Raw genomic sequence first — 25,613 nt, 5'->3', positions numbered from 1 at the left:
CAACAACTTTTCCAAGAAGTGGCTCTCGACTTCGGAGTTGGAGAATAGGGAAATCATTATAACAATAATTTATTGATTTTTTTTATCAGAAGGACAAACAGGCCATTTCTTTCTGAAAGGAAATGCTGGATATATTTGTTTCTAGGGTGTCACCAATTTATAGGGGTTTAAATACTGTTAGAGGACACCAGGACACACTCAATGAGACTGGAAGCAAGGAAAGATGTGCATTTTAGCTTCACACCTGAAATAGTTGCTAACTCATTAACATAACCGTTATTGAGGTTCTGTTATGTACCATGCACTGTGCTAGGGGCTGGGATATAAAGAAGCTTAAGGCTTGTTTCTTGCTCCTGAGGAGCTTATAGAGGGATACATAAACTTAAAAAGCTAAACAGGGATACATATGAGAGAAACAAGAATTATTACAATGCAGTGTGGTAAGTCCTGTAAGAGGTATGAACAAAATATATGGGAGCACAGAAGATGGGACCAACTTTGCCTTGGAAAATCCGGGAGGGCTTCGCAGCAGAAAAGACGCTAGAGTTGGAGCACTGCATAACGTTTCTCCATTGAAGACAAGAGAATTCTATTCATTCTTTGAATAAGGAATAGTGAATCCTGTATGATTAAGTATTTAGTTTTAACTCTCATGAACACTGCCTCACTCACCACTGGTGATATGATATGGAAGACGGGGTGGGGGAGAATAGTAGAAAGAAATCCCTCTTTAAATAGATAACTTTTAGCTTTATTTTTTTTCTAAAATCAGTCTATGTGCAATGCTGGAGAAAACTATTCTCTGAGTCGTTTATATATGTTGCACATAATGAAATTGTGTATATAGAATTCAGTTGATTTTTGCCAAATATCCTTTGAAATGTTACCTCAACATAAAATATGTTTTGTAATAAAGATAATATCTAGAAGAAGTATGTGTTTATTTTTATAGTAATATTATTAGGAACTATCTGTATTAAATAACTCTTCCTTTAAAACATTAAAGAATAGTTTCCTTTCTTCCATTAAAATAAAAGATTTTCTTAAATTATTTCATGAAAATTTTATTTATAATTCAGGTAGCATTTTGAAAAAATTCCTTTATATGTTGCTTATGATATTTTACCAAATATACCTATTATAGATAAGGAAAAAAGAAAATGAAGCAAGCTCTCAACATTGCTTAAGGCCATCCCAAAAGTTCATGGTGGTTGAGTTTAACATTAGTTTTTGTTGGTCTCTCAGACTGTCATTGGTGTAAACTCTGGAATCTACAGGGAAACATATTCCTTACAATTTTAAATTCTCTGTAAGAAAATATCGCACCTCAGCACTTTTACTTTTCAAATGTGTTTTTAGCCACAATTCCACTATAGTACATTAGCATTCCCCTACAAATTTATTAAGAGAATCAGGACGACTTTCTTTTATTCATTCATGCATTCAATTTTTTTTGAGAGAGTATGCATGCATGCATGCGTGAGGTGGGGAGGGGTAGAGGGAGAGAGAGAATCCCAAGCACGCTCCATGCCCAGTGCAGAGCCCAACGTAGGGCTCTGTATCACAACCCTGAGATCATGACCCCAACTGAAATCAAGAGTCAAGACACTTAACTGATTGAGCCACCCAGGTGCCCCCAGAAAGACTTTCTAACCTTCAGTCTGATCCTTCCCATCCTTCACATAGTTCCATTCCCTCACAATGTCAAAGCTGTGGTCACTTGGAGAATAAATATATATTCTCTAATCCCATCCCTTGAGATTTTAATTTAGTAGGTCTAGAGTGAAACCCAGAATTCTCCATTTTTAGAAGGATCCCAGGAGATTCTGATGTAGCCCATCCACATACTTACATTTGAGTTCTCTGGCTATATGGATTAATTATCTGACTTTAACCTATAGGTTCCTGCCAACCCACAGCTTCTTATGAGGAGAACTGCCCCATGTTTGGACCTCCTGGGTGTCTGAGGCATAGGTGGTCAGCTTCTAACCATTCAATTGCCCTGCCTCACCATAGATGATTGTACTGATGAGAACCTGACCCCAGGGGACTTGCCTATAGGCTGGTCAGCAGCCTCAGATGAGACATGTTGCAAAGGCTCTGCCTGAACATAAATGACAGTGGCTTGAGGTCTAATATGAATTTCCCTCTGTGGATATTTGAATATTTATGAAGATAAATGTCAACAAGTAATCAAAACAAAAACAGAAGGGAATACACAGAAAGCCAGAAATAGCCATCAGAGAGTCCATTAATGGTGAAGCACAAAACTGAAAATTATTGAGCTCTCAACGCTGAGAGGCAAAATCATAATCCTCTTGCTCTCATGCTTGGATCTTGACTCTTCTATTGCCCACTAGGCCTTCCTGGATTCCTATGATGTTCCTTCTTTTTAAGTGCCACTTGTATCCTTACAATATACTCACCTTTCTTGAGACAAGCTGAGTCAGTCTTTGTGACTTGCAAACAAAATGCCTAATCAACTCAGACTCATAACCTTAGGTTTTAAGTTTAGCGGTGTTCCTAGGTCATATAATTCCTTTACCAAGTTAACTAAGAGGATTTTTAGAAGGAAGAATAATGATAAGAATTTTAGCTATGTTGGTGATAGAAATCAACTTAGGCAGATGCGGGAGAGTTTTAAGCTCTCATCGACTCATTTTATGTACTAGGTATAGACACTGGTCTATTTTGTAATCAAAAGTGGTATAAAAATATTATCCAAAGGAAAGCTGACTGGACTCGGGCTTTAGCTTTGAAGGTGTGTAAGTCTTCTCATGGAGTTCCTCATTGAAGTCTATAATGGATGAGTCCACTTGAGAAGCCAAATCACAATCAGAAATCAATCAATTTTTAGTTTATAATGGGAAGAATAAGAATTAAAGGCTATGAGATGAGCATAAATGAAAACACAAATGAGAACTATGTGGCACAAATGCTTAATAGCACTGGGCTAAAATAAGATGATGTATCTATGGTGCTCCATGAAAAACCTTACAGTTGGGACTCAAACTCTAGAAAGCTGACTCTTTCCTGGAAAGTACTCCAAAGAGCCACGATCAAGTCTTGCCACAGTGACCCTTATCTTCTAAGCTTATTAGGGTTAATCCACTCTTATTTAAATGGCCCATTCTTTCTTTAAATACATTATTAGTACAGTCAAGTTGGTTTCTGTGGAGTCCTGCTGGCCTGGAGCCATTCTGTCTTCTTCAGATGATCTTGCATATTTATGTAGGTCTAAAAATTTAGTTCCTAAACTAAACAATCTTAATTTACTGCTCCTAGTTCCTGACGTGATGTGGACACTCTCTATGACTCCAAAATAAATACAAATTGATGGTTTCTAATCTTTTCCATTTACCCACTGACTAATTCAAACATTTATGGAGCACATCTTATGATCTATAGAAGGATGAATGGGATATGATTTCTGCCTTTAGGAAGCTCATCCTCTATGGCAGAGACAAAAGTGTATGCATTGTGATAGATGGTTAGAGCAGCTTTAGGGCTCTCATTAAATTTCCATGGGTATACATGGGAGGGAGTAATTAACCTGTTTAGAGAGTTGAAGAGGTATTGGGACAACCGATATAAACCTTGGGAAGTGAATAAGAAAACAGGGGAGAAGCACACTCCAAGCATAGGGAACAGAGAAGTAAATGTATAAATTGTTTATGGCATGTTAATGTATGATAAAAAACATCTGGTGTTACCAAAGCATTGGGAAGTGAGGAAGAGAAAGGGGAAGTGATATGTGAAGGTCTCCGAATGCCAGATTAAGAATAGCCTTCACTATTAGTGAGTACCTTCCTGGAGCTAGGTTTTCATATATGATATATATATCATAAACAACTTTGACATAGATATTAAAAATTCTCTACCCCCTTTAAAAATATATAACAAATAAAGAATGGCAAATGAAAACACAGAAAAGCTAAGTTAAGCATCCTACTCTATAATCCGAGAAATAGCACAGTCTGATTCCATTTCTGTTCAATGATGAGCCACTGAAAGTTTTGGCAACTTTCAAATGTGCACTACAATACTACTGACTGTAGTCACCATGTTGTTTATTACATCACAGGATTTATTTATTTTAAAACTAAAAGTCTGTACCTCTTGACCCCCCTTCACCTATTTTGCCCATCCCAAAAGCCCACCCTCTCTGGTAACCACCATTCTATTCTCTGTTTATGGATTTTGTTTTGTTTTGTTTAGATTCCACATATAAGTAAAATCATATGGTATCCGTCTTTCTCTGACTTATTTCATTTAACTTAATCCTCTAGGTCCATCTATGTTGTTGCAAATGGCAAGATTTCATTCTTTTCTTTATGTCCAAGTAGTATTCCATTGTATATATACACCACATCTTCTTAATCCACTCATCCATTGATGGAGATTTGTTTCAATATTTTGGCTAATATAAATAATGCTGTGATGAGCATAGGGATGCATATATATTTTTTTATTTACAAATTTTTTTTAAAGATTTTATTTACTCATTCAAGACACAGAGATACAGAGAGAGAGAGAGAGCATGAGCAGGGGGAGAGGCAGAGGGAGAGGGAGGAGCAAGCTCCCTGCTGAGCCAGGAGCCGGATGTGGGGCTCGATCCCAGGACCCTGGGATCATGACCTGAGCTGAAGGCAGATGCTTAACCATCTGAGCCACCCAGGCACCTTGCATATATCTTTTTGAATTAGTGTTTTCATTTTCTTCAGATAAATACCCAGCAGTAGAATTGCTGGATCATATGGCAGTTATATTTTTAATTTTTTGAGGAACTTCTACACTGTTTTCCATAGTGGCTGTACTAATTTACATTCCCACAAACAGTGTATGAGGGTTCCCTTTTCCCATATCCTTGTCAACACTTATAATTTCTTGTCTTATTGATAACAGCCATTCTAACTGATATGAGGTGATATCTCACTGTGGTTTTGATTTGCATTTCCCTAATGATTAGGGACATCGAGCATTTTTTCATGTGCCTACTGGCCATACGTATGTCTTCCTTGGCAAGAGTGTCTGTTCAGATCCTCTGCGCATTAATCAAATTACTTGTTTGTTTGCTATTGAGTTGTAAGAGTTCTTTATGTATTTTGGATATTAACCCCTTACTAAATATATCACTTGCAAATATTTTCTCCCATTCAGTTAAGTTGCTTTTTCACTTTCTTGTTGGTTTCCTTTGCTGTGCAGGAACTTTTTTAGTTTGATGTAGTCCCACTTGTTTATTTTTGCGTTTGTTGCCTTTGCTATTAAGAGTCAGATTCAAAAACTCATTGTCAAGAATCATGTCAAGGAGCTTACTCTTATGTTTTCTTCTAGGAGTTTTATGGTTTTAGGTCCTACCTTCAAGTCTTTAATTCATTTTGAGTTAATTTTGTATATGGTGTAACACAGTAGTCTAGTTTCATTCTTTTGCATGTGGCTGTCCAGTTTCCCAACACCAGTTATTGAACAGACTGTCCTTTCCCCATTGTATATTATTGCTTTTCTGTCATAAATTAATTGACCATCTATGCCCAGGTTTATTTCTAGGCTCTCTATTCTGTTTCATTGATCTATTTTTTATGTCAATGCCATACTGTTTTGATTGCTATAGCTTTGTAATATAGTTTGAAATCAGGACACATGATGCATCAGGATGTGTTTCTCAAGTTTGCTTTGGTTATTCAGGGTCTTTCATGGTTCCATACGAATTTTAGGATTTTTTGTTCTATTTCTCTGAAAAATGCCATTGATATTTTAATAGAGATTGTCTGAATCTGTAGATTGCTTTGGGTAATATGAACATTTTAACATTAATTCTTCCAATCCATGAATATAGACTATCTTTCCATTTATTTATATCTTTTTTTTTTTAAGATTTTATTTATTTATTTGACAGAGAGAGAGACAGCGAGAGAGGGAATACAAGCAGGGGGAGTGGGAGAGGGAGAAGCAGGCCTCCCGCTGAGCAGGGAGCTTGACGCGGGGCTCGATCCCAGGACCCTGGGATCATGACCTGAGCCGAAGGCAGATGCTTAACAACTGAGCCACCCAGGCGCCCCTGGCTTTTGTTTGACGGGAGGTTTTTGATTACTGATTCAATTTTCTTACTAGCAATCAATCTATTCAGATTTTCTGTTTCTTCATGATCAGTCTTAGAAGAGTGTATGTTTCTACAAATTTATCCATTTCTTCTAGGCTGTACAGTTGGTGTATAATTGTTCATAGTAGTCTCTTGTGATCCTTTGTATTTCTGTGGTATCAGTTATAACTTCTCTTTCATTTCTAAGTTTGAGTCCTCTCTTTTTTCTCTTGATGAGTCTAGCTGAAGGTTTATCAATTTTTCAAGGAACCAGCTCTAGTTTCATTGATCTTTTCTAATGTCTTTTTAGTCCATATTTAATCTATTTCCACTCTGATCTTTATTATTTCCCTCCTTCTACTAACTGGGCAACCAGAGCAAGGTGCTTAAAGATTGTCCTCCGTGTGGACTATGTGTATCTGCAGCTTTAGTGGGGAAGTAGAAGAGCATAGAGCCGGGGTGCTCCCCCTCTACTTTCGCAGAGTAGCAGGAGAATGCAGTGACTGTTCATGTCCACAAGTGCCAACAAGAGAGAGGTAACAATGCAAAAATGGTGCTCACCAGCACCTCTGTCCCCGGAGAGAGTCCCAACAGGCCCCTGCCTGTCCATAGACATTTTAAGTTTTGCAAATCAATCTCCTTCACATATAGTCTAGGTGCTTTTCAAACAGAACTTCAAAGCTCCCTCACCTAGGTACTTTTCAAATTGCTGCTTTTGCACTGGACCCCAGGGCAAGTGAATCTTCAATGCAAGCCCTTTAAGAAGAGTATCTCAGTGCCCTAGAGCTCTCTGGGTCTCCTAGACATAAGCTTCATTGCTTTTCAAACCCTCATGTCTTTCTGGTGCAGGTCCCAAGGACTGGGGTGCCTCAGGTGGGGCATGAACGAACCCCACACTCCTCAGCAAGAAGCTCTGGTTTGTGCGATTCCTCCTAATTGGGATCAGAGGTGGATTTTTGGTGAGACTGTATCTTTGCCTCTCCTACCCATCTCAATGTGGCCCTTTTATTGTTTGTTGTGAAGGAGTTTTCCACTACTTTTCAGGTCTTTTTCAGAGGGAACTGTTCCATATGTAGCTGTAAATTTGGTGTGTCTGTGGGAGGAGGTGTCTCAGGATCTTCCTATGCCACCCTCTTGGACTGCCTTCCCTCAAAGGAATACAAATTTTAAATTTCTCAAATGTTAATAGGATACATAATGAAAATAAATAGTCTCAAAATAAAATTTTAAACCATAAGTTTCCTTTGTATTCCAAGTATATTTCGATTCCGTGTTATATGTAGATATTGTAGAGATTGAGAATTGTCCCAGGGTCCATTTCCCCTCCTCTTTGTGTTAGTAACAGAAATCTTTGGTTTGCAGTTGGGTACATAGCTGCTCAGAAGACTCCTTTCCTTCTCAGCCTCCTTGAAGCTAGGCATGCACACGTGGCTAAGTTCTGGCCAATGGAAAGTGAACAGAAGTGGTGCACTCTGCCTCTTTCCTTTCCTCTCCTCCCACTGGCTGGAAACTGGCAACTGCTGAAATAGCCTCTTTGTAACAAAAGGTGCCTTCATCTTGGTTGTTTCATGAGAAAGAAATAAAGTTCAATCTTATTTAATCCACTGTATTTGGGGGCCTCCCTATTACAGCAGCTTAATCCCTATTCTCACTAACACATGTTTTTTGTGTATATTCAGGGACTATGTGAAAATAATTTTAATTGCATAATATTTTAGATTTCTTACCAAAAACACTGGGTACCTTTCCTTTACTTAATAACTGAAAAAAACATATTCTTCATTTGTGCTCTCATAATATTTTTATGTGTACTCCACAGGCTTTAGTATTATTGAAATGAAATTAATTTTTAGACTATAAATTATTAATGTGGTATAGAAAAAATACACAATGAAGTCAGTTAAAATAAATGAAATATTTAGCCTTCACCAAAATGGGTAATGAAGAAAATGCTCCAGCATATAAACTATTCCTTGTGAATACATGGTAGTTATACCAATGTTTCATGCAACTGCTAGATACATTTGGTCTACAACAAGGACTAAAACTATTGGTCAAAATTTCATTTTGAGATATTGATTATTCAAGTACAATTTTCAAACCTGGCCATTATGGATGAGTGTAATGAAAATGAGATAAGGATGTAGACCTGCTTCCATTCCATTGTAAACTAATAGTACTGGTTCTCAACCCTGGCTGCACATTACCTGAGGAGTTTAAAAAAAAAAATTCTCTGCCCAGGCTCTATCCCAGTCTATTCTGACTTAATTGGTCTATGTTTGGGCTTTGGGACTGGTAGTTTTTTAAAGTCCAAGGTAATTCTAAAGTGTAACCAACATTGAGAACTCCTGCAATAATATAATAGTTAATTCCAGAAACTTTGGGTCATTCTTGGGTCCCAGTTGTAGGTCTAATTTTGGAAATAAAACACTAAACAAACTTCAACCCCATTTTATACAATGAGTTGAATTCTTACATCAGTTACAGAGGCTTCTCTGCTTCCTCCATCAACACATAAATAGGCCCAACATTTGAGTAACTGGAGCATATAGTTATCATCAACTCCCAGATGGTACCTAGTTAAGACAACCAGTTATCATAAAAAAACGTAAGGATATTTTTGCTTTTTGGGCAACTGCCCATCCCAAGGTCAGTCAGAATATAACATCTCTTGAGTTTTACTTTTGTCGGCTTTCTATCAGCATGTGTCTTGTCATTAAAATAAATCTTGCTTAAGCTCATGAATGGTTTCCGTCTGTGCTTGCACTGCAATATAACAGATATAACAGATGGAAGAAATTATAGGAGGAGAAATATCTACAGACTGTAGATCTCATGGTGAGACACACGAAACAGAAATCTTGGCTTTCACTTTTTGGCACAGATTATAACTATTATTTTAAGCAACTGAATATAAATGCAGTGTTTGGTCAAAGACCACTTTGTAATTGATATGAAAGAGACCATTACCCTTCTGTTCTGTAACACAAGCCATCCTTTATAAATGGTAGGTGTAGCAGATTGTCTGGAAGCGCCCCATGGGGAAGAAGAGAACCAGCAGAAGGGAGGATGCAGGAAGTCTGATTGGGGTATTACTGGGTCCATATCTACGTTCACCTCAAATAGAACTTCAAAGCCCACTCCTCTCCTTCCTGGGGTCGTTGTTTCCCTACCCCATCCTCCCTCTCCCCAAGTTGATACCAAGCTAGGGTAATAAATAAGGCGTTCACATAGGTAGATAAAGGATAAACTTTGCTATACTTTAAAATGGTGACAATTTTAGTAAAAGAAAGTTTTGTTTGTCCTTTAGATGTTTCACTCTGAGGATGAACCTCAGAGTATTTGTCCTTTATCCTGCCCCACACAGGACTTAAAGAATATGAATTACTCTCTCCACTTATCTTAGCTCCAGCTTCACTAAAGGGAAAGCTTGAAGGAATCAAATGACCCCAAGGGATAAAAAAGGGCTAAAATCATGGCGGGGATTAAAGAAGAGAAGAGAAGAAAGAGGAGGACAGAGAAGGGCGACCAGAGGGAAAGGCCCCCTTTATGTCCATGAGAATTGGATTCCATATGGGTCAATAATTATCCTGAAGGGCAAAGTAAAGAACAATTTTCACTGTCTCCTAGGAACTGTTTGTGTACTTGAAGGGGCAATGTTAAGATTTTCTCTCTGAGAGTAGACTGTACCTTCCCGACTTTTCAATTAAGGAGAGGAGTAAGGGGACTGCAGCAATTCTGAGGGATTCTGGCAAATTGAAGTCCAATACATATAAGGAGGCCAAGGAAATGTTGTATTTAATAAAGTGGGACAGAATACTTCATACCTTGGCCAAAACTATATTCATGAAGCTCAGAATCTGATACAGAACAGCAGTACCATAGAGAAGATGCAAATGTTTACTAGCTCACCCTAACATGACTTGACATGATGAGTTCCATCAGTGGGTACACAGCCTGACCTCCTGGTCATCACTCTGTAAGCATGCATATTTTTCCATAGTTACAATTATAGTGACTTTTAATTTTCTCACTTAACTTACATATTTTTAATGTTGTACGGTTTTCAAGTTATCACTAATTACCTAGTTACTTATACATCTTCCTTTCTTCTTTTTTGCCTTTTATTAATGGACATGAAGCACCGGACAAGTTTACGCAAATATTATTTTGCTACTTGTCAACCTTAGATTATCTACTCTCATTTTACTATAGAAAAGACCAATCCTTACCAAGAGCAGCAGTGAAAAAATCTTTTTGGCTAGATGCCTTTTAATTTAACTACATATATTCTTCCACCCAGTCTGAATGGAGAATCACATGTGTCTTTTTAACCTCCCTCTATCGCCATATACATATAACTAGGCTACAAGTTGCTTGATTTAATGTTCGTAATTTAATAGCACCAACTAGAGTAAAAATGTAAATTACTCAACAAGAACAATTTCTAAATTGCAGCCTTTCCGGAGTTCAGATCTGAGAGTCATAACTGAACAATAGGATTATGAACTAGAAGATAAGAATTATAATTAAACACGAGAATTTATGTTTATATTAAAAAAAAAAACTAGGGTTCTGTAAGATAGTTTCAAACCCTGGAGTTCAAGAATTTTTGAATTGATAACCCAGCTCTGTAATTTCTCTAACTCCCAGCAGGTGGCAATGTTGCTTGTTGTTGTGGCCCCTGCGGTAGCTGGCCGAGGGGAAATCAGAACACAAGTCAATCTCAGACAGAAATGTGGGCCGCTCTTGCCTTACAGAGATGCACTCCCTTGTTTGCCACTAATAACTTTCCAAGTATTTCTTTTTTTTTTTTTCTCGGCTCAAGTTTAATAGAAACAAAAGACAAAACTTGATGCCCTGCTACTGTACATACAGTTGGCCTGCCCCATAACAGCTCAGGCCCTTCTCTCCAGAGAAGAAAGGCTGGCCTCCCCAACCCCTGCAGGAAAGGCCTGTCCTGTCCCCATACCACAACTGCACAGTCTAAAGTCTTATGTTCTAAGCATGACAATAATACAAGAGAGATTTTGTTTTCATGGCCACCCACTGCAGCCCAGCCCTAAAACGACCCGGCGCTCACTTCTGCTTAGAGAAATATTCTTTGCTCTTCTGGACATCAGGCTTGATGGTATCACTGCCAGGCTTCCAGCCAGCTGGGCACACTTCCCCGCGCTTGTCAGGAAACTGGAAGGCCTGAACCAGTCGCAGAGTCATCCACAGAGCGGCCGACGGGAAGGTCATTTACCGTGATCTGCCTAAGGATACCTTTATCATCAATGATAAAGAGGCCCCTGAACGAGATGCCTTCATCAGCCTTTAAGACTCCATAGTCCTGAGCAATGGTACGCTTGGGGTCTGATACCAAGGGAATGTTCATGGGTCCCAGTCCTCCTTGTTTCTTGGGTTTGTTGAAGCATGCCAGGTGACAGAAATGAGAATCCACAGAAGCGCCAGTCACTTGACAGTTGAGTTTCTTAAATTCTTCTGCCCTGTCACTGAAAGCAGTGATCTCCGTGGGCACACAAAGGTGAAGTCAAGAGGGTAAAAGAAGAACACAATGTATTTTCCTTTGTAGTCAGATAGGCTGAGATGTTTGAACTGGCCATCTGGCATGACAGCCGTGGCTATGAAGTTGGGGGCAGGATGTCCAATTTTGGCATTTCCCGAAGACATCTTGCTATCAGCGGCTCTGAAAGCAAAAAGGCCGAAGACAAGGCAGGAAGAAGACGCCTCCAAGTATTTCTTATACTGCAGTTAGCTTTACCCCTGAAAAATGTAATTCCTCCCCGCCCCCGTCACCTCTCCCCTGCAACTGCACAATGGTTCCCTTTGTCTGTCAGTGGTATGTGGGATGGATAAGAACAGGGCACAGGGAAAATAACTAGGGGACTCCCACAGTTTTATTTAGGCCTCCTCGGGCAGGCCTAAGGAACTATGTAAACCAGGAAGGTGGCCACCGCCAGACTTCTGCCTCTGACTTTTGTCTCGGTTTCTGCCTGTGTATTTGATTCTATGTCTCCCTCTTGAAGACAGAGGCTCTCTCTCTCTTTGGTATATGTAGGAGAAAGATAGCCTGACCCTACATTTTCTGCCACCACCGAAACGGACTTTTTGTCAGCCACAGGGAAAGATTTATTGGCCTAGTCTAGACCAAGTACCTGTGCCCAGTGGAATAGGATCAAATTGTATAAAATGGATGTGCCCTAGCCATGCACACAAGAGAAGCAGGTCAGTTTCTGGAAGATGGGGGTTGGGATGCACAGACTTCATAATGCATCTAGTACACAGTGAGGCCTACGTATAAGGTAATGGTAGAACGTAACCATGGTAATGTTGAGGGAATAATGAATAGGGGTAATAGATGAGGAATAATCTGTACGACATGGAGAATGATTAGATAGAAGGTGAAAGAAAGCATCAAAAAAACCTCCAAGTCCACACAAGAAAAGAGAGAAGTGGGAGGTATGGGGGAAGATGGTGATCATGATAGACACAGACCATTTTAACCGGCTTGGAAAGTCCACTAGGATTGTTGTGGCAGATTAGAAAATAGGTCAAGAAGGGATTTAAATTTAGTTTTATTCAGCTTAATAATTTGGGAAATTGCTTTAAATTTTGAAACTTAATTTTCTTAAAGCCAGAAATGAACTGGCTTCCTTCTTCTGGCAGAAGCACCACAGTGAATCATATAACCTTAAAAAGAACCGAAGAGTGGCAATTTTCTTCCCAGGAGCATTAGTTCTATTTCTAATGGGCATTTTTTCCCCAAACCCAATGCCACAAACCATAAAATAAATCATAAAGATAATTAACACTCAGAAGGGAGATTAATAGGGCCCCTTTAAATACTGAAAATATAATGAAGTCAGGATTTCAGTCCAAAGTAAGTCCTTTTACTTGCATAAATACAGACAGCATGGAGGACTAAATCAAGGAGTTCTTGATTCAAGTCTAATTTGGCTCCACTGAACTCTAAACCTCTGTATTCATTTAAGAAAAATTGCCTTGATAGACGAATGGATAAAGAAGTTATGGTGTATGTATATGTATATGTATATATATATATAAAATGAAATATTACTCAGCCATAAAAAACAAGGAAACCCTACCATCCGCAACAATATGGATGGATCTTGAAGAAATTACATTAAATGAAATAAGTCAGAGAAAGACAAATGCCGTATGATCTTGCTTATATGTGGAATCTAAAAAACTGAACAAAACACCCAACTCACAGAAAAGAGATCAGATTAGTGGTTACCAGAAGCAAGAGGCAGGAGATAGGAGGAGGGACAATTGGAGGAAGGTGGTCAAAAGGCAGAAACTTCCAGTTTCTTCCAGTTATAAATAAGTAGTAGAGATGTCACGTACACCATGATGGCTACAGCTAACACTACTGCAAGATACATAGGAAAGTTGTTAAGGGAGCAGATCCTCAGAGTTCTCATCACAAGGAGATTTTTTTTCTTTTTATTGCATCTATGATATGATGGATGTTAACTAAACCTATTGTGGTAATCATTTTACAATATCTGCAGATCAAACTATCATGCTGTACACCTTAAACTTATACAGCAATATATGTAAATTATTTATCAATAAAACTGAAATAAAAGGAAAAAAGGAAAAGCAAGAAACATCACCAATATTACTCAGACTAAGCAATAAAAGATAGAAAGGAATCATAACTATATGCAATGTGTAGATATACTAAATGCCCTATATATTCTATTAAAGTTGAAAGGATTGATATTGTTCCTGTTGCACTAAAAGATCTTGTGGTTTAGCAGAGCAAAGGCACTAAACCTAAAGAACTTAATCCAGCGCTCTATTCCAATAGAAAGGCGCTAAGCGATCTTGAGCAACCGATTTGCTTCTACATCACAATTTGCCATTTCACAGTCCATAAAAATCAAACAGTATACATTGTGGAATCTTGCCTGATATATGGCAAGCATTACTTATTCAGCCCTTCTTTCAAAAAGCACTGAGTACCTAGCAAGTTAGGGAGGGTTTGGTCCCATCATGCCTATATTTCTTTTGATCAAAACCCTATTTATAGTATTTCCTTTCATGTATCAAAACCCTGTATCAAAACCCTTTCCTGTATCAAAACCCTTTACTCTTTTGCTCCTATGGGTTACTTTATATTCTATATTGGTTCCCATGGAGGTGAGATTACTGATTTATTTATACCACTCCATTTTCCTTTAAACTGCTCTTCCATTTTCCACCCTGTCCTTGACCATCCTAAACAATGTATTTATTTTGTTGTCCCCACAGAAAATACTTGGGAACATGGGATAATTTTTTATTATTTGAAGGAGCCTCTAGACTTAGGAACAGAAATTTAAAACTCTGAGTGTTATCTATTGCTGAGTAACAAATCACCCCCAAACGTAGAGGCTTACAAAAAAACAGTTATAATCTCACAGTTTCTGTGGGTCAGGAACCTGGGCTTGGCTTAGCTGAGTCCTCTGCTTTAGGGGCTCTCACATGCTATGATAAAGGTGTGCTGCAGTCACCTCAAGTCTGAAAGGATCTGCTTCCAAGCTCACTCATGTGCTTATGGGTAAGATTCAGTCCCTCACAGGTTGTTCCTCTAAAGTTCTTTGTTCCTTGCTGGCTATTGGCTGGAGGCAGCTCTCAGTCCTTATTATTTCCTTACCTGTCCTTGTACATCCTCCTTGCTTAATTAGCTGCTATTGCCCAAATTTGCCATGCATTTCTCAATTTTTTGCCTTTCCACAATATGTTCTATGTTTGAAGCACTGTATTCTCACTCTGTGCTTTTCCATGGGCTATTTTCTATACTCTCTACTCCTTCCTCTTTGTTCAGCAAACTCTCAACTATCTTTCAAAATTCATCTTAGTCATTCTTTTTCTATGAAGTTTTACCTGAATTTCTTTTGCAAGAAAAATGTTGTTTTTGTTGACTTGTATACTATCATAGACTATACTGGAAGAACTGTTTACATATATGTCTGTATATCTAGGCTTTTCGGGCACTAAATATGTCTTCCTCATCATTATAGTCCCACTACCCAAGACAGTGCTTAATTTATAATAGGTGATTAATTTATGTCAGAGTAAAAAAAGAAGAAAGGAAATACTGTACACTCTGGAAATCTATTGTGTCAGTTCAGCCTCTACTCAAAAAAGCTTCTTAAAAGAGTATAAATTGGAAATAAAGGAAAATAACAATAGAATATTTGTAGTAATTCTGTCATTAAAGATTTCTTGTGTTAAATTTGGCTCTTCCTTGTAAATCCACAGTATATCTCTTATAAAGACAGGATGGTCAATTGGCCAACCACATGTCTTGGTTGGGCTTACTTAGTTCACAGATGCTGGAAAACCCATCTGCCACCATTTAATTGATAATCAAAGCATACGGTTTAGTTCAGCAACATCAAATCTCTACCCTCTAAGTTGTTAAATTAGATCCTGAGAATACCAACTTGAATTCTTTGCTAATTCTTAAGGGTGGATATGTATTACATTAATTTTCTCTATGTGTTCTAATTTGGCTCTCCTACTAAACAAGACCACACATATCCTATGAATGTTGACTATATCATTTGACCTTCATAGAATAACTTTAAATAAATGCATATAGGAAAGTTACATGAAATAATTACATGAAATGATACTCATATTTATTGTAAGGAATGTTGTGAAAGATAATTTCCTGTAGTCCTCCTTATGTTGATACATAGAGAAATTGCTCTTGGTTTTCATTACCAGGAAATGCTGTATCTCCTGGGCAACTGATTTATTTTTTAAAAATTTTTTTAAAGATTTTAAAGATTTTATTTATTTATATGTCAGAGAGAGAGAGAGGGAGAGCACACAAGCAGGGGGAGCTGCAGGCAGAGGGAGAAGCAGGCTCCCTGCTGAGCAAGGAGCCCAATGCAGGACTTGATCCCAGGGTCCAGGGATCATGACCTAAGCTGAAGGCAGATGCTTAATCGACTGAACCACCCAGGCGTCCAGCCACTGATTTACTTTGAATCCTGTAACCAGTAATGCTTCTCTCCCTTTTCTGCTACCAGAAAGTTTAGAAAAATACTTAGGGCCCAATGTTAATAAGTGCATAATAATTCATGACTTATATTTTTTAAAGACTTATTTATTTTAGAGAGAAAGAAAGAGAGCCTGTTGGGTGGGGGGCAATGGGAGAGGGAGACAAGAGAGAGAATCTCAAGCAGACTCCCTGCTGAGTGCGGAGCCAGAAACAGGGCCTGATCCCAAGACGATGAGATCATGAGCTGAGCCAAAATCTATAGTTGGCTGCTTAACTGACTGAGCCACCCAGGTGCCTGTCCCATGACACAGATTTTTTAATGCACTAACCATTTCCTTGGCTTTATTTTATTTATTTTATTTTCCTACCCCTTCCCCTTCACTCAGATCCATTTTTCTATTTAGTTTTTCCCCATTTGGTATTTTTGTAAGCTGTCTCAAATCCTTTTATAGTTATCAAGACAGAGCTAAACTAAATTAAATAAAAGTACAATTATCTTATTGGGCATTTGTGGTTCTTTGAGGGGGAACATAATCCCCTACATAGTTCAAAGCAAGTATAGACTTTATCTTCAGCAAGCAAATTGCAAAGCACATGAAGTATCTGGAATGCCAAGGACCCAGCATCTTCCCAATTACTTATTGCCAGATTTTTGATATTTTACCTCCAAGAAAAATGATCATAAAATGACTTATTCAAGCATGTAAAAGAACAACCATGTTCTTTACAAACTCTCTCATAAATCATGCTGTACCAGCCAAATAACCAGGATGTCACTGATTTGATCCACCGTGATTTCCACCATGCTGTGAGGATAGTGTGGGTTCTAACCCTGGATGGCCCTCTACGGTCTAGTGGAAATTACCATTACCATGTGAGATGACATAGCAAACTTTTCTTCAGTTATTAGACTGGTGTGATTTTTAAAAAAGTGAGTGATCGGGGGGCGGAGCAAGATGGCGGAGGAGTAGGAGACCTGGATTTCGCCTGGTCTCAGGAATTCAGCTGGATAGGGATCAAACCATTCTGAACACCTACAAACTCAACAGGAGATCAAAGAAAAGAATAGCAACAACTCTCTGAACAGAAAAGCGACCACTTTCTGGAAGGTAGGATGTGCGGAGAAATGAATCCGAGGCGATATTCGGGAGGATAGACGGTGGGGGAGGGGGCCTCCGTCGGCCGCTTCTGGCAAGTGATAGAACTGCGGAGCACAAATTTGGACCTTTGAGAAGTCAGCTGTGCTGAGGGACGTCGCTCCCGTGGCTAAGCGGGGGGCGGAAGCCTCGCGGGACAGTGTGGTCTCAGGACCCTCGGGGTCACAGAAAGACAGGGGGTGCCTGAGTGCAGCAGAGCTCCCAGGGATCAGAGCGGGGAAGCCAGCCGCAGAGACGAGGTCAAGATGCAGGCTCTCAGCTCGGGGTTGCCATAAACTGTGATGGGCGGCACAGTCGGGCCCATTGCTCCTCCAGCAGGGACCCAACAAGCGGCAGAGCCAGGGAGACTCCCCTTCCTCCCCCGGGAGGAGCGGCGCGGGAGCGCACCGCAGGGATCTGCTGGGTTTAGAGACTCCACACGGGGTCAGGTGCCAGAGATAGAAATGCTCGGTCACAGGCCGGGTGAGCACAGAGTGAGGCTGGAGACCGGGGAGACGGGAGTGACTGCTTTTCTCTGGGGGCGCACTGAGGAGCGGGACCCCGAGTTCTCAGCTCCTCCCAGGCGGAGATTGGGAGGCCACCATTTTCACTCGCGTCCTCCAACGCAGTACAGAAAGCTTTCAGGAAACAAAAGCTCCCGAGAGCAAACCCGAGCTGATTACTTAGCCCAGACCCGGCAAGGGCAGGGCAATTCCGCCTCCGGCAAAGACATTTGGGAACCATGGCAACAGGCCCCTCCCTCAGAAGATCAGCATGAACAGCCAGCCAAGACCAAGTTTACCGATCAATGAGATCGGGAGAACTCCAGCGCTAGGGGAATACTGCACATAGAATTCATGGCTTTTTTACCATGATTCATTAGTCTTTCAAAGTTAATTTTTTTTTTGAATTTTTCTTTTTCCCTTTTCCAACCAACATTTTATCAATCCCTTTTTTATTTTTCATTTTTAGAGTCATATTCTATCCCTTCATAGTAGTTACTTTTATTTTTGGCATATATATAAGTTGTTCTCTCTTTAAAATTTTGAGATATAGTTTCTTCTAAAATATCAAAATATACCCTAAATCTCTAGTGTATGGCTTTTTTCCAGTCTCCTGCCTGATCACATTCTCTCCCCCTTTTTTCTTTCTTTCTTTCCTTTTTTAAAAATCCTCTTCTTTATTTTTTCAAACACCTTCTGATCAATTCCTTTTTTAAAATTTTTTATAATTTTCATTTTTACAGTCATATTCCATCCCTTCATTGTATCAACCCTTATTTTGTACATATATAAGTCTTTCTTTCTTTAAAATTTTAGGAGGCACTTTCTTCTAACAGACCAAAATACACCCAAAATCTAGTGTATGGCAATGATCTATGCACCAGCCTGATCATAGTTTGATCATATTCTGTTTTTTTGTTTTGTTCTGTTATTGTTTGTTTTTATCTTTTTCTTTCTTTCTTTTTTTTTTTTTCCTCTTTCTTTTTTCTTTCTTTCCCTTTCTTTTCCCCTGGTTTCAGGTCTTTTCTGATTTGTTTAGAGTATATTTTCTGGGGACATTGTTAACCTGTTAGCATTTTGTTCTCTCATTCATCTATTCTCCTCTGGACAAAATGACAAGATGAAAAAAATCACCTCAACAAAAAGAACAAGAGGTAGTACCGTCGGCCAGGGACCTACTCGATACGGACATTATTAGTGTGATGTTGGATCTAGAGTTCCGAATCATGATTTTACTAGCTGGGCTTGAAAAAAGCATGGAAGTTATTAGAGAAACCCTTTCTGGAGAAATAAAAGAACTAAAATCTAACTAAGTCGAAATCAAAAAGGCTATTAATGAGGTGCAATAAAAAATGGGGGCACTAACTGCTAGGCTAAATGAGGCAGAAGAGAGAATCAGTGATATAGAAGACCAAATGATGGAAAAATAAAGAAGCTGAGAAAAAGAGAGAGAAACAACTACTGGATCACGAGGGCAGAATTCAAGAGATAAGCGATAGGATAAGACGAAACAACATTAGAATAATTGGGATCCCAGAAGAAGAAGAAAGAGAGAGAGGGGCAGAAGGTATATTGGAGCAAATAATAGCAGAGAACTTCCCTAATGTGGGGAAGGAAACAGGCATCAAAATCCAGGAGGCACAGAGAACTCCTCTCAAAATCAATAAAAATAGGTCAACACCCCAACATCTACTAGTAAAACTTACAAGTCTCAGAGACAAAGAGAAAATCTTGAAAGCAGCTCGGGAGAAGAGATATGTAACCTACAATGGTAGAAACATTAGATTGGCAACAGACCTATCCACAGAGACCTGGCAGGCCAGAAAGGACTGGCATGATATATTCAGAGCACTAAATGAGAAAAATATGCAGCCAAGAATACTATATCCAGCTAGGCTGTCACTGAAAATAGAAGGAGAGATAAAAAGCTTCCAGGACAAACAAAAACTAAAGGAATTTGCAAACACGAAACCAGCCCTCCAAGAAATATTGAAAGGGGTCCTCTAAGCAAAGAGAGAGCCTAAAAGCAGCATAGACCAGAAAGGAACACAGACAATATACAGTAAGTCACCTTACAGGCAATACAATGGCACTAAATTCATATCTTTCAATAGTTACCCTGAATGTAAATGGGCTAAATGCCCCAATCAAAAGACACAGGCTATCAGACTGGATTAAAAAACAAAACCCATCGATATGCTGTCTGCAAGAGACTCATTTTAGACCCAAAGACACCCCCACATCGAAAGTGAGGGGGTGGAAAACCATTTACCATGCTAATGGGTACCACAAGAAAGCTGGGGTGGCAATCCTTATATCAGACAAATTAGATTTTAAAACAAAGACTGTAATAAGAGATGAGGAAGGACACTATATCCTACTTAAAGGGTCTATCCAACAAGAAGATCTAACAATTGTAAATATCTATGCCCCTAACATGGGAGCAGCCAATTACATAAGGCAATTAATAACAAAAGCGAAGAAACACATTGACAACAATACAATAATAGTGGGGGACTTTAACACCCCCCCTCACTGAAATGGACAGATCATCTAAGCAAAAGATCAACAAGGAAATAAGGACTTTAAATGACACACTGGACCAAATGGACTTCACAGACATATTCAGAACATTTCATCCAAAAGCAACGGAATACACATTCTTCTCTAGTGCCCATGGAACATTCTCCAGAACAGATCACATCCTAGGTCACAAATCAGGTCTCAACCAGTACCAAAAGACTGGGATCATTCCCTGCATATTTTCAGACCACAATGCTTTGAAACTAGAACTCAATCACAAGAGGAAAGTCGGAAAGAACTCAAATACATGGAGGCTAAAGAGCATCTACTAAAGAATGAATGGGTCAACCAGGAAATTAAAGAAGAATTAAAAAAATTCATGGAAACCAATGAAAATGAAAACAAAACTGTTCAAAATCTTTGGGATGCAGCAAAGGCGGTCCTAAGAGGAAAGTATATAGCAATACAAGCCTTTCTCAAGGAACAAGAAAGGTCTCAAATACACAACCTAACCCTACACTAAAGGAGCTAGAGAAAAAACAGCAAATCAAGCCTAAACCCAGCAGGAGAAGAGAAATAATAAAGATTAGAGCAGAAATCAATGAAATAGAAACCAAAAGAACAGTAGAATAGATCAATGAAACTAGGAGCTGGTTCTTTGAAAGAATTAACAAGATTGATAAACCCCTGGCCAGACTTATCAAAAAGAAAAATGACCCAAATCAACAAAATCATGAATGAAAGAGGAGAGATCACAACCAACACCAAAGAAATATAAACAATTATAAGAACATATTATGAGCAACTATATGCCAGCAAATTAGATAACCTGGAAGAAATGGATGCATTCCTAGAGATGTATCAACTACCAAAATTGAACCAGGAAGAAATAGAAAACCTGAACAGACCTATAACCACTACGGAAATTGAAGCAGTCATCAAAAATCTCCCAAAAACAAAAGCCCAGGGCCAGATGGCTTCCCAGGGGAATTCTACCAAACATTTAAAGAAGAATTAGTACCTATTTTCCTGAAACTGTTCCCAAAAATAGAAATGGGAGGAAAACTTCCAAACTCGTTTTATGAGGCCACCATTACCTTGATCCCAAAGCCAGACAAAGACCCCATCAAAAAGGAGAATTACAGACCAATATCTTTGATGACCATGGATGCAAAAATTCTCACCAAAATACTAGCCAGTAGGATCCAACAGTACATTAAAAGGATTATTCACCATGACCAAGTGGGATTTATCCCTGGGCTGCAAGGCTGGTTCAACATCCGCAAATCAATCAGTGTGATACAATACATTAACAAAAGAAAGAACAAGAATCATATGATCCTCTCTATAGATGCAGAAAAAGCATTTGACAAAGTACAGCATCCTTTCTTGATCAAAACTCTTCAGAGTATAGGGATAGAGGGTACATACCTCAATATCATAAAAGCCATCTATGAAAAACCTACAGCGAATATCATTCTCAATGGGGAAAAGCTGAGAGCTTTTCCCCTAAGGTCAGGAACGCGGCAGGGATGTCCACTCTCACCACTGCTATTCAACATAGTATTAGAAGTCCTAGCCACAGCAATCAGACAACAAAAAGAAATCAAAGGCATCCAAATCAGCAAAGAGGAAGTCAAACTCTCACTCTTTGCAGATGATATGATACTGTATGTGGAAAACCCAAAAGACTCCACCCCAAAACTGCTAGAACTCATACAGGAATTCAGTAAAGTGGCAGGATATAAAATCAATGCACAGAAATCAGTGGCATTCCTTATACACCAACAACAAGACAGGAGAGAGAGAAATTAAGGAGTCAATCCCATTTACAATTGCACCCAAAACCATAAGATACCTAGGAATAAATCTAACCAAAGAGGCAAAGGATCTGTACCCAGAAAACTATAAAATACCCATGAAAGAAATTGAGGAAAACACAAAGAAATGGAAAAACATTCCATGCTCATGGATTGGAAGAACAAACACTGTGAAGATGTCAATGCTACCGAGAGCAATCTACACATTCACTGCAATCCCCATCAAAATACCATCCACTTTTTTCAAAGAAATGGAACAAATAATCCTAAAATTTGTATGGAACCAGAAGAGACCCCGAATAGCCAGAGGAATGTTGAAAAAGAAAAACAAAGCTGGCGGCATCACAATTCCGGACTTCCGGCTCTATTACAAAGCTGTCATCATCAAGACAGTATGGTACTGGCACAAAAACAGACACATAGATCAATGGAACAGAATCGAGAGCCCAGAAATAGACCCTCCACTCTATGGTCAACTACTCTTTGAGAAAGCAGGAAAGAATGTCCAATGGAAAAAAGACAGCCTCCAACAAATGGCGTTGGGAAAATTGGACAGCCACATGCAGAAGAATGAAACTGGACCATTTCCTTACACCACACACAAAAATAGACTCCAAATGGTTGAAAGACCTAAATGTGACACAAGAGTCCATCGAAATCCTAAAGGAGAACACAGGCAACAACCTCTTCGACCTCAGCCACAGCAACTTCTTCCTAGAAACATCACCAAAGGCAAGGGAAGCAAGGGCAAAAATGAACTCTTGGGATTTCATCAAGATAAAAAGCTTTTGCACAGCAAAAGAAACAGTCAACAAAACCAAAAGACAACCGACAGAATGGGAGAAGATATTAGCAAATGACATATCAGATAAAGGGCTAGTATCCAAAATCTATAAAGAACTTATCAAACTCAACACCCAAAGAACAAATAATCCAATCAAGAAATGGGCAGAAGACATGAAGACATTTTTCCAAAGAAGACATCCAAATGGCCAACAGACACATGAAAAAGTGCTCAACATCGCTTGGCATCAGGGAAATTCAAATCAAAACCTCAATGAGATACCACCTCACACCAGTCAGAATGGCTAAAATTAACAAGTCAGGAAATGACAGATGTTGGCGGGGATGTGGAGAAAGGGGAACCCTCCTACACTGTTGGTGGCAATGCAAGCTGGTGCAACCACTCTGGAAAACAGTATGGAAGTTCCTCAAAAAGTTGAAAATAGAGCTACCATACGATCCAGCAATTGCACTACTGGGTTTTTACCCCAAAGATACAAATGTAGGGACCCGAAGGGGTATGTGCACCTCAATGTTTATAGCAGCAATGTCCACAATAGCCAAACTGTGGAAAGAGCCAAGATGTCCATTGACAGATGAATGGATAAAGAAGATGTGGTATATATAGACAATGGAATATTATGCAGCCATCAAAAGGAATGAGATCTTGCCATTTGCAACGACGTGGATGGACCTGGAGGGTGTTATGCTGAGCGAAATAAGTCAAGCAGAGAAAGACATGTATCATATGACCTCACTGATATGAGGAATTCTTAATCTCAGGAAACAAACTGAGGGTTGCTGGAGTAGGGGTGGGGTGGGAGGGACGGGGTGGCTGGGTGATAGACATTGGGGAGGGTATGTGCTATGGTGAGCGCTGTGAATTGTGCAAGACTGTTGAATCACAGATTTGTACCCCTGAAACAAATAATGCAATATACGTTAAGAAAGAAAAAGAAGAAGAAGATAGCAGGAGGGGAAGAATGAAGGGGGGTAAATCGGAGGGGGAGATGAACCATGAGAGATGATGGACTCTGAAAAACAAAATGAGGGTTCTAGAGGGGAGGGGGGTGGGGGAATGAGTTAGCCTGGTGATAGGTATTAAAGAGGGCATGTTCTGCGTGGACCACTGGGTGTTATGCACAAACAATGAATCATGGAACACTATATCAAAAACTAATGATGTAATGTATGGTGATTAACATAACAATAAAAAATTAAAAGAAGTGAGTGATCATAAAACAAATGCTTTGACAAGGATTCTATAGTTTGAATATTTCCAGTGTTTAGATTCCTGGATAAATTATCCTTTACTGTACTTCTACAGCTAATGAAATAAAATTTATTACACACTCAGTATTCTAGGTGCTTCATATATTATCACACATTTTTTCATTTAATCATCACGACTCAATGAGATACTATTATTTTCTTCATTACAGATTAATAAATTGAGGTGCAAAGAGGAAAGGAATTTACTCAAAATCAGATAATGATTTATATTTCAGATTATGTAATTCCAGAGATAATTTCCTTCCCACAACAGCACATTATTTCTCTCTACTCATCCAGGCTCCTTTCCTCCTCCCAGCATAAATAATCCTGGATAATGGGAATACTCGTGTGTGTGTGTGTGTGTGTGTGTGTGTGTGTGTGTGTGTACTTATATGCCCACATGTGTGAATGTATTTTATGCAGTGACTCAGTCAGAGTCCCAGCAAGTAGCAGAAAGTTCACTCACTCAAAAGAATTTAACTGAAAAGAATGTAGTAAAGAAATTACCTATAGAGGTATGGGCAGGATTAAGGATCCCAAAAGGAAGGTAAGGTCTAGCAGGGACTAGCAACAGTGGGACATCATTGTCATTCTTAGGTCTGAAGGCTCCAAGGGAGAGAGTTTTGTTATCAGAGCCCAGTGAGATCCTGAGCCACCTGCTAATGTAATTTATTTGTTCTTTATAGATTTGCTGACACCTGGTCTCATATACCATTTCCACGTAATAATAGAATGATGCTCTACAAGTCTAACTTTAATACCATTTCCATGTAATAATAGAATGATGCTCTACAAGTCTAACTTTAATACCATTTCCATGTAATAACAGAATGATGCTCTACAAGTCTAACTTTAATACCATTTCCATGTAATAACAGAATGATGCTCTACAAGTCCAACTTTATGATTTGTGGAACAGATAACAACAGGATCAGGTTACATAATTGCTTGGTATGCCAGGCTCAGACAATTTGATCTCTTCCAGTCCTAGTGGCAAACCAGACCTCCTCTTCAGAGATGCTAGTGCTACTTTCACCAACGAATGTCTTGGTGCAGAAGGGTCTACCAGTTCTTCTGGAAAGTACCACTAGAGAGTGGGTGAGCAGATTGAATATAATAGGTACATTCCAATATTCTCACATCTTTAAGCCTTGCACTCCTCTCTCTAAAGTATGTCAGAGAAATTCTGGCATCTCAGGCATATTAGCTATAGCCATTGAGACAAGGTTTCATTTAACAACAGAAAATTGCTGGCATCATTACCAAATGCTTGAAGAAACACATTAAATTCCAACTCTCAAGAGATGTGTGTCCATATTGACAAATTTGGTCTAATCCAATGTATATTTCATCCTCCTTTTCTAACATCCTAGGAATCCACTTCCATGCAAAGTCTCTGGAATTGCCACCATGAATTAGTAGACCTTACAAACTTCTTACAAAAGACCCTACAATGTCTTCAGT

The 25,613-nt window shown here is 39.1% G+C and overlaps 1 pseudogene; it reads right to left on the bottom strand.

Moving 5' to 3' along the window:
- Positions 1 to 11,062: 11,062 nt before the first annotated feature.
- LOC114220106 (peroxiredoxin-1 pseudogene) lies at positions 11,063 to 11,755 on the bottom strand (annotated as a pseudogene).
- Positions 11,756 to 25,613: the final 13,858 nt, after the last annotated feature.

Source organism: Eumetopias jubatus, unplaced genomic scaffold (genome assembly GCF_037043125.1).
Source record: "Eumetopias jubatus isolate StellerSeaLion01/CBP00866 unplaced genomic scaffold, mEumJub1_p1.0 scaffold_2, whole genome shotgun sequence".
NCBI lineage: Eukaryota > Metazoa > Chordata > Mammalia > Carnivora > Otariidae > Eumetopias > Eumetopias jubatus.
Note: the sequence above shows the minus strand (reverse complement) of the source record. Positions and strands in the feature narration are given on the sequence as shown.